The 12301-nt window shown below is 41.3% G+C and overlaps 1 protein-coding gene across 2 annotated transcripts in view; it reads left to right on the top strand.

The window, feature by feature from the left end:
• The first annotated feature begins 865 nt into the window (after window positions 1-865).
• KANSL1 (KAT8 regulatory NSL complex subunit 1) overlaps window positions 866-12301 on the top strand; it is a 157767-nt gene continuing 146331 nt past the window's right edge. The window contains exons 1-2 of one of the 2 annotated variants that reach the window (XM_081028406.1): window positions 866-896; window positions 2465-2605. The gene's annotated coding sequence lies outside the window, so the exon portion shown is untranslated. Of the gene's footprint in view, window positions 897-2464; window positions 2606-12301 lie in introns of those variants that run through there. The other variant, XM_081028407.1, reaches the window with a different exon arrangement.

The raw sequence follows: 12301 nt of genomic DNA, 5'->3' as shown, positions 1-12301 counted from the left end.
CAGTTGCCTCTGGGACACTTCCACTTAGTTTTACCACTCCTATCTGGAACTGAACATATTAAAAACTAAGATTTCTCCCAAAATTTGCACATTGTCCCACTTTGCCTGGACGACCATCTTGTCTGTCCCCCTGGTTTTCCGACATTAGAATTATTTTAAAATTTAAATAAATTACTTAAAAAAGCAAACCCTTGGAATCTTTGTAAATGGCACAAAAATCAAAAGATACAAAAGGATATACAATGAAATGTAAGTCTTCCTTCCACCCGGTCCCCTAGGCACTCAGTTATCAGCCCAGTTGGAAAGCACTTTGAGTCATTTTGATTCCTTATTATATTGGCTACATCTCAAGTCCTTCCCGTTTGTGAGATGTGTGCCCTTTCCTCTCCAGGCTCTTGTGACCTTATATCTGGTTGGCTTTATATATATATGTATGTGTATATTTTATATTCATATATAAAATCTCTCCTATGGCCTTCCGGCCTCGAGTTTTCATCACGTCGCTTCCTGGATGAAGAACCCACAGGGGTGAGGGGCCGGGGTTGGGGGTGATGGAGAAGAGGACCCAAAGGGGACTTAGGTAGGGGGTTCGGAGTGGCCGACTGGTTGGAAGCTCTGCCAGGATTCCTATTTATATCTTTCCCACCGCGGGCCCCCCTCCAGTCGCCTTGTCCAAATGTCTCTCATTTCCAAGAGCCAAGACAGAGACAGCGAGATACAGAGACAGAGACGCCGAGGCACCAGCATCCCTCTCCCCTCCTGTCCCGCCCCACCGCTCTGACGGACACCCGCCATTATCCAATGGCGCTCACGATGTGCCCCGGAAAGACCAATGAGAGACAGAGGAGGGCAGAAGATTCCCCGCCTCCACTTCTAGGCTTGGTTGAGCCGTGCAGGTAGGTCCGGGGCCGGGGGAGCAGCCGTTGGCACTGGTGCCGCGGGGGTAGGGGGCACGAGTCGTTAGGGGTGATGATGGGAAGGGGGAGGTGGCCCTATCGGCCGGAGTTTGAGGGGGTGACCAGGCGGGAGGCGGGGGGCCGGCGGGCCCGGGGAGCGGGCGCCGCCGAGGGCCCTGGAAGCGGCTGGACTTGGGGGAGCGGGGACGCGTGTATGAGGCACAGGGACCCCCGCCCCGCGCCCACTCGCAGGCCTGGGCCGCGGGCTGCCGGCCGAGCGGCTGGGGGCCTGGTGCCCGGGGGCGGGCCGGGGCCGGGCCTGGGGCCGGGGGCGCCGAGCAGAGCCCGGGGCGCCAGGCCGAGCCGAGGTGGGACGGACCGACGCGCAGAGGAAGGGAAGCCGCATCCCTCGGGCCGCCCCTCCTGAAGCGAGCCGGGGCAACGGCCGCAGGCGCCCCTGCCCGGAGCCCACTTCCCCATTCGCCCCCTCCCTGACAATGGGGATGGGACAGAAGGAGTCGCCCCACTGCGGGAAGCTGGCGGGGGGTGTAGGTTTGGGACTAGGGTCCAAGGTGGGGGGAGGGGTGAGAACTCGGGCTCTCCCCTTTCTCTTCTTCCCATGTCTTTTGCGATGGGGATCATGGAGGGTCTATTAAACCCTCCTGAGACTTGGGTCAAGAGTCAAACTCCCCCTTACCCCCCCCCAAAAAAAAAACAACAACCGATGAGCGGTAAGAAAAGTGATGCCAAGTCTTCGAAGCCCAAGTGACAAACGCAAAGCAGGAACAAATCTACTCCAGAGGTTTATATTTAATTTTTTTTTTTCAAAATGAGGGTATTGTAGTTTTTGATGTTTTGAAATTTATTTTACAGAGGTGGGTGCTGTTATTCTTGTCTCTACTCGGGCAAGCCTCCATTTTAAGCGAAGCAGTAACTGGTTAAGCTGGAATTTTCATTCAGGCCTAGGACTTGAACGAGGATCCTAGGAGAGGTCATTTAATCCATCCTCCTGCCTCCAGGCAAACTTGCCTCCCTCCTTCCTCAAAATTAAGTTGTTTGGTCTGCTTTTAACGATCTCCAGGGAAGAAGGCTCTTTTATTTGCTTGTAGCACTTCAGTCAAGAATGGATTTTGTTTTTTATGTAGATGGGTCCTGAAACTTAATAAAATTTAGGACAGTGAGAATGATCAGAGAGCTTTTTATTAAAGAAAATTAAATGTGACAAGGGTCTGTTTTAGATGGTCAGTTAAATCACTTTTCAGTAGTGTTTATGAAGTACCCGGAAGAATCATTTTTCTACCTGGGATTTTGGTTTTCTAACTATTTGATAAGCAATTTTATATTATATACAACATGTATTACACAGTTAATTCACCGTTTATGTAAACTATATTTCTACATGTAGATGGATATACACATATATACATTTGCCTCTTTCCAAAGGGGACTGTTTTGTACATCTTTTTAGGATGGTGAAGCAAATAGTACTTCAAATCTCTGTCCAGATACTTAAACTATTTGCTTATTCTTGATTATTTTTTAGTCTAAATGAAAGTCCTCTCTTTCAGATACCTTCTTGAAACAAAAAAATTTCCTACCTGCTCATACTCGGTGACTGAGGGATTACTAAGACTCCCTGCTTGCTCATTTTTGAGAGAATCGTCTGAACTATTCCTGACACTATGAATGCTATGTGGATGCCTCCTAAGGTAAGATGTGTTATTTTTTTTTTTAATTAAAGGCCTCATTTTATTTTTCTTTAGAATTGAGAATATTCTTCTCGAATTTGCAATTCTTCAACCTGTTACCTGACCCCTCAAAAACTACTCTCATGTTTGCTTCCTAGGACTCATTGGTTACTCTTTACTTTGTATTGCTACTGTTCTTAATTGTTGGTGTTAAAATATGAATGAAGTTTCTCAAGTTAACTTTCATTATAATGATGTGTTAATTTTTTAACTTTAAATTATGACAACCCACATAGCTGTAAAATTATCCTCCTATCTCAGTAGGATGGATTGGCAGTTCAGACATCCAGGTCCACTTTCAAACAGATAGTCATAGGTAGAAGGGTGTGTCTCACTCTTGCGAATCTGTAGCTGATTCATGTATTACAAGTGATGTGTCATTAACCATTTGTTTACTCTGAAACTTCATGTAGAATTTTCTGAGACCTGTTGGTTTGCGTGTACAACTCTGCTGGAGAGCCCTGCTACTTCCTAGTCCTTTGCATAGGAATTAACACTCCTTTTCTCCACAGGTAGCACTTTTGGGCTGATGATCTTTAGATGAAAAAGCTCTTATTGATGTGGTTCTCAAGTCCCTTCACTCCTTCCAATTTCTTGTACATAGATGGCCAAAGGACACTTCATTAGGACTAAGCAAAGGGCAAAGCTGAAGACATTTGTAGGGAGGAAAATGAGAGGAAGGATGGACAGAGAAAGATAAGGAGTGATGGAAGCCCTCACCAGTTTCGCCAAGTGGCTCAGGTTGCCTTCCTTTGGAGCTAGGTATTAGTGTATTTAAGATCGTTGTGTGGTATCTGCCCTGTGGAATTCCAATTTAATGCAATGAATAAATCAGAATAATGTAACCTAAATATTTGGACGGTTGGAAATCTTTAGGTAAATGTAGACTGAGTTCTCTTCTTCATTTATGTTCCAGCTCTTGTTGTTGCTTATATTAGTGTAAAAGAAGTCAAAGTGACAGTTTACCAGCCATTCTCCGTGTAGAGTTGGAGGGGTTGTATGGGGAACCCACCCAGAAGTCCTGAACCCTTAGGAATTGGAAAACCTTATATAAGAGTGTTCTCTTTGGTACCAAGTGTTTAGCGCCAGGACCTGGTGACCTCTGTTATCTTTAGGAAGCAGGCAAGGGGATATCAGCGGGTACTAGGTCCCTAGAAACCCAAGGAAATTAGGATTCACATATTGAATTTTATTTTATCATTACCTTGGTTTTAACTAATGTATTAGGTACATAGAGCCTCCTTCTTAAGACATATATGATGTTTAAGATTTTACCACTAAATCTCTGAACTTGGGGTGTTATGTGGTTGACTGTTGAACAACCCCAGGGGTTAGGGGTGCCGACCCCCACCCCACACACAGTCGAAAATAATGAATAACTTTTGACTGCCCCCAAACTTAACTTCTAATAGCTTACTGTTGACTGGAAGCTCAACCAATAACATAACATATCACATATTTTGTATGTTATATGTATTATATACTGTATTCTTAGAATAAAGTAAGCTAGAGAAGAAAATTTATTAAGAAAATCTTAAGGAAGAGAAATGCATTTATTGTATTGAAAAAAATTCGCACAGTTCAAACTCATTGTTCAAAGGTCAACTGTAGGTCCACAACAACCCCTGAAGTTGTACCAAAGACCTCTGGCATGGCAGGAGTACAGAGCTCCCTACTATATGAGTTACCACCTGTTAACTACTTAAGAATGTAATTATGTGGCTGCCTTAATTTTATGTTTCCTACCAGTTCTTTGATCAGTGGAAGATCTCTTCTGAATCTGAGCGGATTTTTTATTTGCTAACATTTTCCTCCTCCTTTTACTACTTAGAAAAACTTAGTTATAGTGTTTGATTAGGACAGGGGGGAAAAAGGCACTTTTTTAGGGGGAAGAGGATAACATTGAATTTGCAGGATGGGAAATAAAAAGGGAGGGAGAGAACTTTATTCTCTTTCTCAGTTGTAAATATCCTTAAAATGTTTCTGAGATGTATTTTCAGGTTACAGCTGTTCATTTTTAGTAAAAAAAAATGATAGCCTAATTAAAGTGTATACTTTGGAGCCAAAGTGTTCATTTTTTGTAGTTCTTACACTTTGTTTCTGATTATCTCATTTCAGAATGAACTCCAGTTCTGTTAGGCATTACATCAATGTCAGGCCTTAATATGTACTTGTTTCCATGCTTATAGAAAACAGTGCCAATCCTCACCCTTTTCATAAACCAAAGTACCAAAGGAAACCTAAGTAACAAAGAAAAAGTAACTCCAAACAGAAACTCCTCAGTTGAAAGCACAGTTGTTAATTCGAAGTTACCATGGAAATTATTTACCCCTTTCTTTCTATATCCGGGGTCTACAGCGTTTTTCTTGCTAGCCATGACTAAGCAATGCCAATGATGTTTGCTGTTTTTAGGTCCAGTTGTCAGGGTTAGGGGATGGGTGAGATGGGAGAGGAACAGGGAGAAGGAGAACTTGGGTAAGCTGGAGAAAAGAGCAAAGTGAAGAAGAAGAGGCAGAGAGAAAGGAAAGATGGTCTTTGGTGTGTGATGTGCCACCATTAGTTGTGTCAGATAGCTCTTAGGGGCTGCTGGTTGTCCTGTGTGCAAGACTGAACTATGGTGAGAGCAAATAAAAAGTATTCTTGACAAACAAAAGGACAGAATTAAAACAATTCAGTATGATTTGGAAAGATCTCAAAGATACACAGTTAAGTGATAAAAGCAAGATGCAGAACAGTGTGAATGGTATGGTACCCTTTGTATTTTTTGCAAAAGAAACGGAGGAAAGAAAATTTGTGTTGGCTTGTTGTATATACATTAAAAAAACAACAAAAAGCTAGAGGAATAAACAAGAAGATGGTGACATTGGTTGCCTGTTAAGTCTAAGGAACTGAGCAGCGAGAGGATACTGTGGGAAGGAGACAGCTTACTGCATTATAATTTTTTATACTTTCTGATATTTGTATCAAAAATCAAAAAATTCAAGTTAAGAAAAACCTTAAAAAACAGTATCTCAATCCTTACATCTTTTCTTCTCCTGTGTCTGGAAGTCAGAGAAACATGAGGGGCCCAACTGACAGAGCAGGTAGCCCTTCAACGATGGGTGAAGGGGTACATGCACATCGGGTACTGTAATCTAGAACACATTCTCCTGGTATCTTGACGAAGTGTGAATTTATAGATGTGTATTTCTAGTACTGAATTGTGAAATCAGGCATTAAAAATTTTCACTTGCTCTTCAAGTTTTAGTATAAAAAGATTTTTATTGTTTATTCCTTCAGGTTGGCAATTAGATTCACTGTCGCATTCTTGGTTGTGTGATTTGGGGCAATTTCTTAACCTGTCTGAGATTCAGGGTCCTTCTTTGTACTGGAAATAATACTAACATTTATTTCAGAGAATTGGTGTATATTTGTAAAAGCTCTTGAGTCTGACTCAGTGAACTACGACTGTTCTTATAATTACGATTGATAATAGTTCTTTATAGCCTAGTGATAAGAGTGGGACTTCGGCTAATGTTGGGCAAGTTCTTTAACCTCTTAGAACTTTGGTGTCCTCATTTGTAGAAAGGGAATAATCCGAATACCTAGAACCTGGGATGAACTTTGTAAGGGCTGAATGAGTTATTGGTGCCAAGTGCCCAGAATGACACTTGGTATGTGCAAACACGAGCTGCTGATTTTCTGCATGCCACCTGTCTGCGCGGGCTGCCGTAACAGCGTCACAAACTCGGTGGCTGAACACAACGGAAATCGATGGTCTCAGTTCTGCAGGCAGAAGTCTGAGGGCAGGAGCATGCTCCCTCCGAAGGTGCTAGGCCAGGATCTGGTCCAGGCCTCTCTTCTAGTTTCTGGTGGTTCCTTGGCTTGTGGCAGCATAACTCCTTTGTACATAGAGTTCTCCCTGTATGCGTGTTTTGTGTTCCAAAATTCTCCTTTTTAAAAGGACAACAGCCACGTTAGATTGGGGCCCACCCTAATGACCTCATTTTAACTTGATTACCTCTGTAAAGACCCTATCTCCCACTAAGGTTACATTCTGAGCGAATGGGGGTTAGGAGTCCAAAACTACTTTTTTTTGGGGGGGGGGGCGGGAGCAGTGCACAGTTCAACCCATAACAACACCGTGTCATTCATTAAGAGTGGCAGACCTTCAACACCGATATATAGGAAATGAACATTTTGGTACAAATTGGTAACGTGATTTAAAGAAGTAGATTATTTCTTTAGGCTTCTCATTTATCTTTAATATGTACAGAATTTTGTTATCATTGAAACTTTAGATTTATATAAAAGTGAATCTTTAGAAAGTAAGGTTATTCTTTTTTTTGGTATCAGTAATATTCTGATTTGAAAAATTAGGATCAAGATTACAGTCTTGCTCTCCATGTCTCATCATTTGTAGAAATTGATGGAAATTTGAGATTTCCTTAATCTGTAAGAATTAGGCCCAGATATCTGTCTCTAGGGGTTTGGGAGGAAAGGATACCCAGTAATGTGGAATTTACACCCCCTTCTCTGTGTGAATAAAGAGATGTTTTATATTCAGTCAGATGCCACATTTGAAAAAGCTGTTAGGTTGGTGCAAAAGTAATTGCAGTTTTTGCAATTATTTCTAACCGTTTAAACAGCAATTACTTCTGCACCAGCCTACTAATAGCATGGTTATTCTCCAGCCTTTGCCTTCAAACTGTCATTTTTGAGGCAGACAGTATGGGTCACCTGAGAAATAGTAAGACCATGAGGAAGTCCCTCCTCTGGCCTGACTAATTTGGCCAGCCCTCTGCTTGTGTCCCCCCACCCCCCGGCTTCTAGGTAAAGTTCAGACTTAAACTTAGAGCATAGGGCCCTGATGATGCGGCTGCTGCTGGCCTTTCTGTTTGGTTTTTAAACTTTACCTTTCACCATTGGCCTGTGTGCACCTCTGCTTCATGGTTTCCTCTGTTTCAAAGGCTTGTCTGCCTCCTTAAAGCACCCTGAACAAAATTTTGCCTTTTAATAATAATCCAAAATTATTGAAGATTCTTCACGATGCCCATCAGTTACTGTGTTGTGTCTTTGGAGACCATGAACTCTACTGTATTGGTGGACTAGTATGTACTCTTGAGCTATTCTTTATATTCTTTTGTGTGTTATTATTTATTTGCATGATCTCCTACCTTAGTATCAGATAATTACTGTTCTTGTTACTGTCCTTGTTCCAGCCTCCAGCACCCCTTCCCTCTAATTTAATGCTTGTATAAATTATTTGCCAAGGAAGAGGAAATAGATCTTTACTGATAGTGGGAGGAACTTTTCTATGGATAAAATACATGAAGAATGACAATTTTTTTGGCAGCCAGGTGCAAAATGATGTGGTTTTGCCATGTGCATTTTATGGAGAGGAAGGGTCCATTGTTTTCATCAGATTTTTACAATGATCTAGGGCTGCTCTTGATAGAAAGTCATGTTATAAAGTTGCATCAGAGTCTAGTTCCCAGATTCCTTCTATCCCCCTATGCTGAAGTGAAGGAGTTCATAGTACGGAGTATTGTTGGGGCTGTGGGAGGAAGGACCACTGGACTAGTCCTGGGAGAGCTGACAGGCTGAGGCAGAGTAACAGTGGTAGGGGGTGGAGTGAGGAAATGAAGTTAGGTAGTGGACAGGAGAGCAGCTGTGGGTATTGGCCTTGCAGAAGTAATTGAACATCTCTGTGCCTCAGTTACCTCGTCTGAAAAATGGGAAAAATAATAAAAAAATACAAATAATAACACCTACCTCACAGGACGGTTGTGAGGAGGAAATGAGTTAATACATGAGAAGCGCACGGAAGAGCGCCCGGCACATAGTAAATTACAAGTGGTATGTGTGCTGGCTCTGTCATCATCGTTATCCCTGGCTGCTCTTTCCCAGAGTTCTTTGTAAACTTTTTCCCTCTTTCACATCAGTGTTTGCCTTAACTTGGCTCTCTCTCCTCTCACCCTCTGCAGTTCTTGGGAGATATCTTAGTTGAGTTTGTGTCTCATTCACCATCCATTTAATACTGATGGTTTGCAAATGTGTTTTTTCCAGCTCTAAGTGGTCTTCTGATCTCCAATCCCACACACAGAACTGCCTCCTGGACATTTGCACTTGGATGTCCCTTGTTCATTTCAAACTGACCTCCTCGTCTATTTCCCCAAGTCCATCCTCTTCCTATCTTCCATCTCCCAGTGAGTGGTACCATCACCCACCCCGTCACTAAATTCCCCCTTGTGGCATATTAGTCACCAGGTTCTTGAGATCCTAGATGGTAATGTTTCCCTGGTCACTCCCACTTCTCCCTTCTGGGATCATACCTTCGTCACCCTTTGTTTGCCTTCATGACCTTCAATCACCTTTTGATCATCGTCTTTGACTGCCCTCCAAGTTGCTGTCAAAGTGATCCTTATAAAATGCAGATTTCATCATCTGATGATGTGCCTCCTCCCCAATGGCTAATGTGGCTCAAGGTAAAGGTCAAGTTTTTTTGCTAAGCACCCAGGACCTTGGCGATCGGGCTTCTGTCAGATCATCGCTGCTCCTGCCTGAGCACCTCTGTACTCAACGGTGCTGACCTGCTTGCAGTGCCTTCTGTGCACCTGTTGCTCCTCTGCCTCTGGGCCTTCACACTTGCAGTTGCCTGTTTAAAATGGCCTCCACCCTGTTCTAGAAACTAACAGTGGTGTTGGTAACAGTAACCACAACAGTAGCTGACGCTGAGAGCTTCGTACGTACCCACGCATGGCCTTTGAGCATGGATGTATACCTAGCACTTCTATACAGTGATTGCAGGTTTTCTTCTCTCACCCAGTTCGTCTCTGAGTTCTTGGAGAGTAGGGGCTGTCTCATCTTGTATCATCACTGCTTGCCGTGTGATGGCACTGAGTACGTGTGCGTTTAATGGATGGTCTGAGGGCTGCATCGCCTTACCTGGGAGGTGCATCTGAGGAGGGTACTAGTAGAAAAACCACAGTAATCCCATCCACGTGCAAATCCTGGCCTTCCCCTTGGGAACTCGAGGATCCGATCTTCAATGTGAGCAGTTTTGTAGCTTTGGAATAAGGATTACAAAGAGGTGGGGGTTTTTTTTGTTTTTTGTTTTTGTTTTGTTAATCTTTCCATTGAGTGATGAAGGATACAGGTGTTTTTGTTTTCTTATTGAGAGCCAGTTTGCTGACAACCCAGTGTCATCTGGTAACTAGAATGTTTTCATTCACATTATTAGAATGAAGTATAGGAAAATAAATATTTCGGTGTGTGGTGATAGTTTTAGAGATTAGTTCTTATTCATTAGCAATCACATGTTCCCTCTCTCCTTCTCCTTCATGGCTCTGTTAAGTATGAGTTTAGATACATAACATTTTATCTTTTGTCACTGCATATAAATTGTGTTTGTAGCAAACAGCCCAGAAAATGGACAAGCTTGTAATTGGAGCCTGTTTATTTTTATCTAGGTCTTGATCATGATAGTCATTTTTTGGCCAGCAGGGGGAGCTGAAGTCACTGATATGTGACTCTATCTCTTGATTTGCAAAAAGTTTGTTAGAGCTAGAAGAAAAGCCTTACTGACAAAGAACATGATCGAGTTCACAAAGAAGAAATACAAATGGCCAAGAGGCATAGAAGAAACATTTTTATTCTGATAAGTAACCAAAGGAATGCAGATTAAAATAATATGCTATTTTTTAACCTGTCAGATGGCAATTTAAGTTTGTTGTCAATGGTGGTAAGGGGATAGCCTCCAAACCCGCTAGTGGAACTGTACATTGGGTTCAATTTTTCTGAAAGATATTTTGCAAAGCATCTGAAGATGTCCTTAACTCAGTAGTTCCACTTGCAGGAATTTATTTTAAGGAGAAAAAACAGACATACATAGAAAGATTTGTAAACAAAGATATTCATTGAAACATTATTTATACTAGTGAGAATTGAAAATAAACTTCAATGAGCAGTAAGATTAATGGGTAAATTATGGCATATTTAAAGGTGGATGATTACACAGCCATAAAACAATATTTTTGAAGAATTTTTAATGTCTTAGAATGTTGAGTACATGATAAATGAAAAATTCAGGATACATAGCTGTATAAGGAGGACTCTAAATTTATAAAAATTAAAGAGTATATATCACACACATATACACAGTACATAGACAAAAGAATGAAAGAAACTATACCAACAAGTGGCACTGAGTCTATTAGAGAGGGAGGCTATCAGCCAATTTTTTGGTCTCAATTGGCACCAACGGATGTCTGGAAGTGAGCCATTGTTATCTTATAAGATGTTAATCTCAGAAATTTAAGGCCTCAACTCATACATTGCTTCTATCCTATAGGACCCCAGAGTGGACTTAATATACATAAATTTATGCACTTCTTGAGTAGTCTTAACCTTAAATACCTCTTGGTGATACATTCTACAAGTTTCTTTTTAATCTGTTGTAGAAAAAAAGACTCAACCTTTTCAAGTTTAAAAGCTTAACATCTGAGACTTGGTGAATAAGTTAGTTTTTACCATATTGATACATTTTCTGATTTTGATCATAGTGCCCCTTCTTGGCTTCTGTGGTTCTCAACTGAAAATGATTGATTTTAAAATGTAGTCTCCAATGAAGCCTCCTTCAGCCTCCAGTCCTTCCATCTACACTTCTCTGGATCTTTGTCAACATTGCTTTGCCTTTCTGGACTTATCGTAACCAATCAGAACTGCATTTCAGATATAGCTAAATTATGATTTATTAGGATGGGAAAATATGTTCTATTTACAGTCTTCTCCTTGTTGTGGCCAATAGAATTTGCAACCCCTGCCCCCTCTTTTTTTTGCATATAACATCACACTGTCTTTAGGGAACATTCTATAATTATTCAAAAATTCCTTTTTGACTAGAAGCTGTGAATTCTTTAGGTACAACTAGATTGTTTTTCCTGTAAATGCCTTACTTTTGATTTGTCCATGCTGTAAGCAACACCTGTCATTTTCCTGACTTCAGTATTTTAGCCTCTTCTATCTTAGTGGGTCTTAGAGGTAACTCAGGGTAAGAATCACCTTTTTAGTAAGATCTGGTGGTTAGAAAACTTGACCTAATGTTGAGGTGAAATGTGCCTCTGCTGTTTTCAGTTTGGGCCTTATTTGTCTGTACAGGAACTGCCTAGTGCAACTCTAGTTCCTCTTTTGCTGGACAGCCCTTCAGATATTTAGACAACTTTCGTGCTTGCCAAAGGATTTGATTCTAAGCTGAAAATAAACCGTAGTGTTTGCAAATGTTTCTCGTTTGATACACTTAAAAATCCTTCCCATCTCTTAGTTTCCTTGTTTTTTCAACTCAGTGTAGTATTATCAGGAAGCTCATCATTCCATTTGAAAAATGGAGAATTTTCTGTATATTTTTCATACAGTTTATTAAAATGTTAAATACAGCATTTCCAAACCATTACCTAGATCAATTTTCTGCTTATATTTCTTAATTTGGGGAAGTGCCTCCACTTCCACCCATAATTTTCTGTGTCTAAATCATGCCCCATCTATGGTAAGCATTCTCAATTTTGTGGTTGCACTCAGCTTTTTTTTTTTTTTTTAATAAACTTATATTTAGGATCTTCTTTTATAGAAGCCCACATGCATTATATACTTTTATAAAAGCCCACATGCTTACTTTCTCCT

Source organism: Rhinolophus hipposideros (assembly GCF_964194185.1).
Source record: "Rhinolophus hipposideros genome assembly, chromosome: 20".
Lineage (NCBI taxonomy): Eukaryota > Metazoa > Chordata > Mammalia > Chiroptera > Rhinolophidae > Rhinolophus > Rhinolophus hipposideros.
This window is presented reverse-complemented; position numbering and strand designations above follow the sequence as displayed.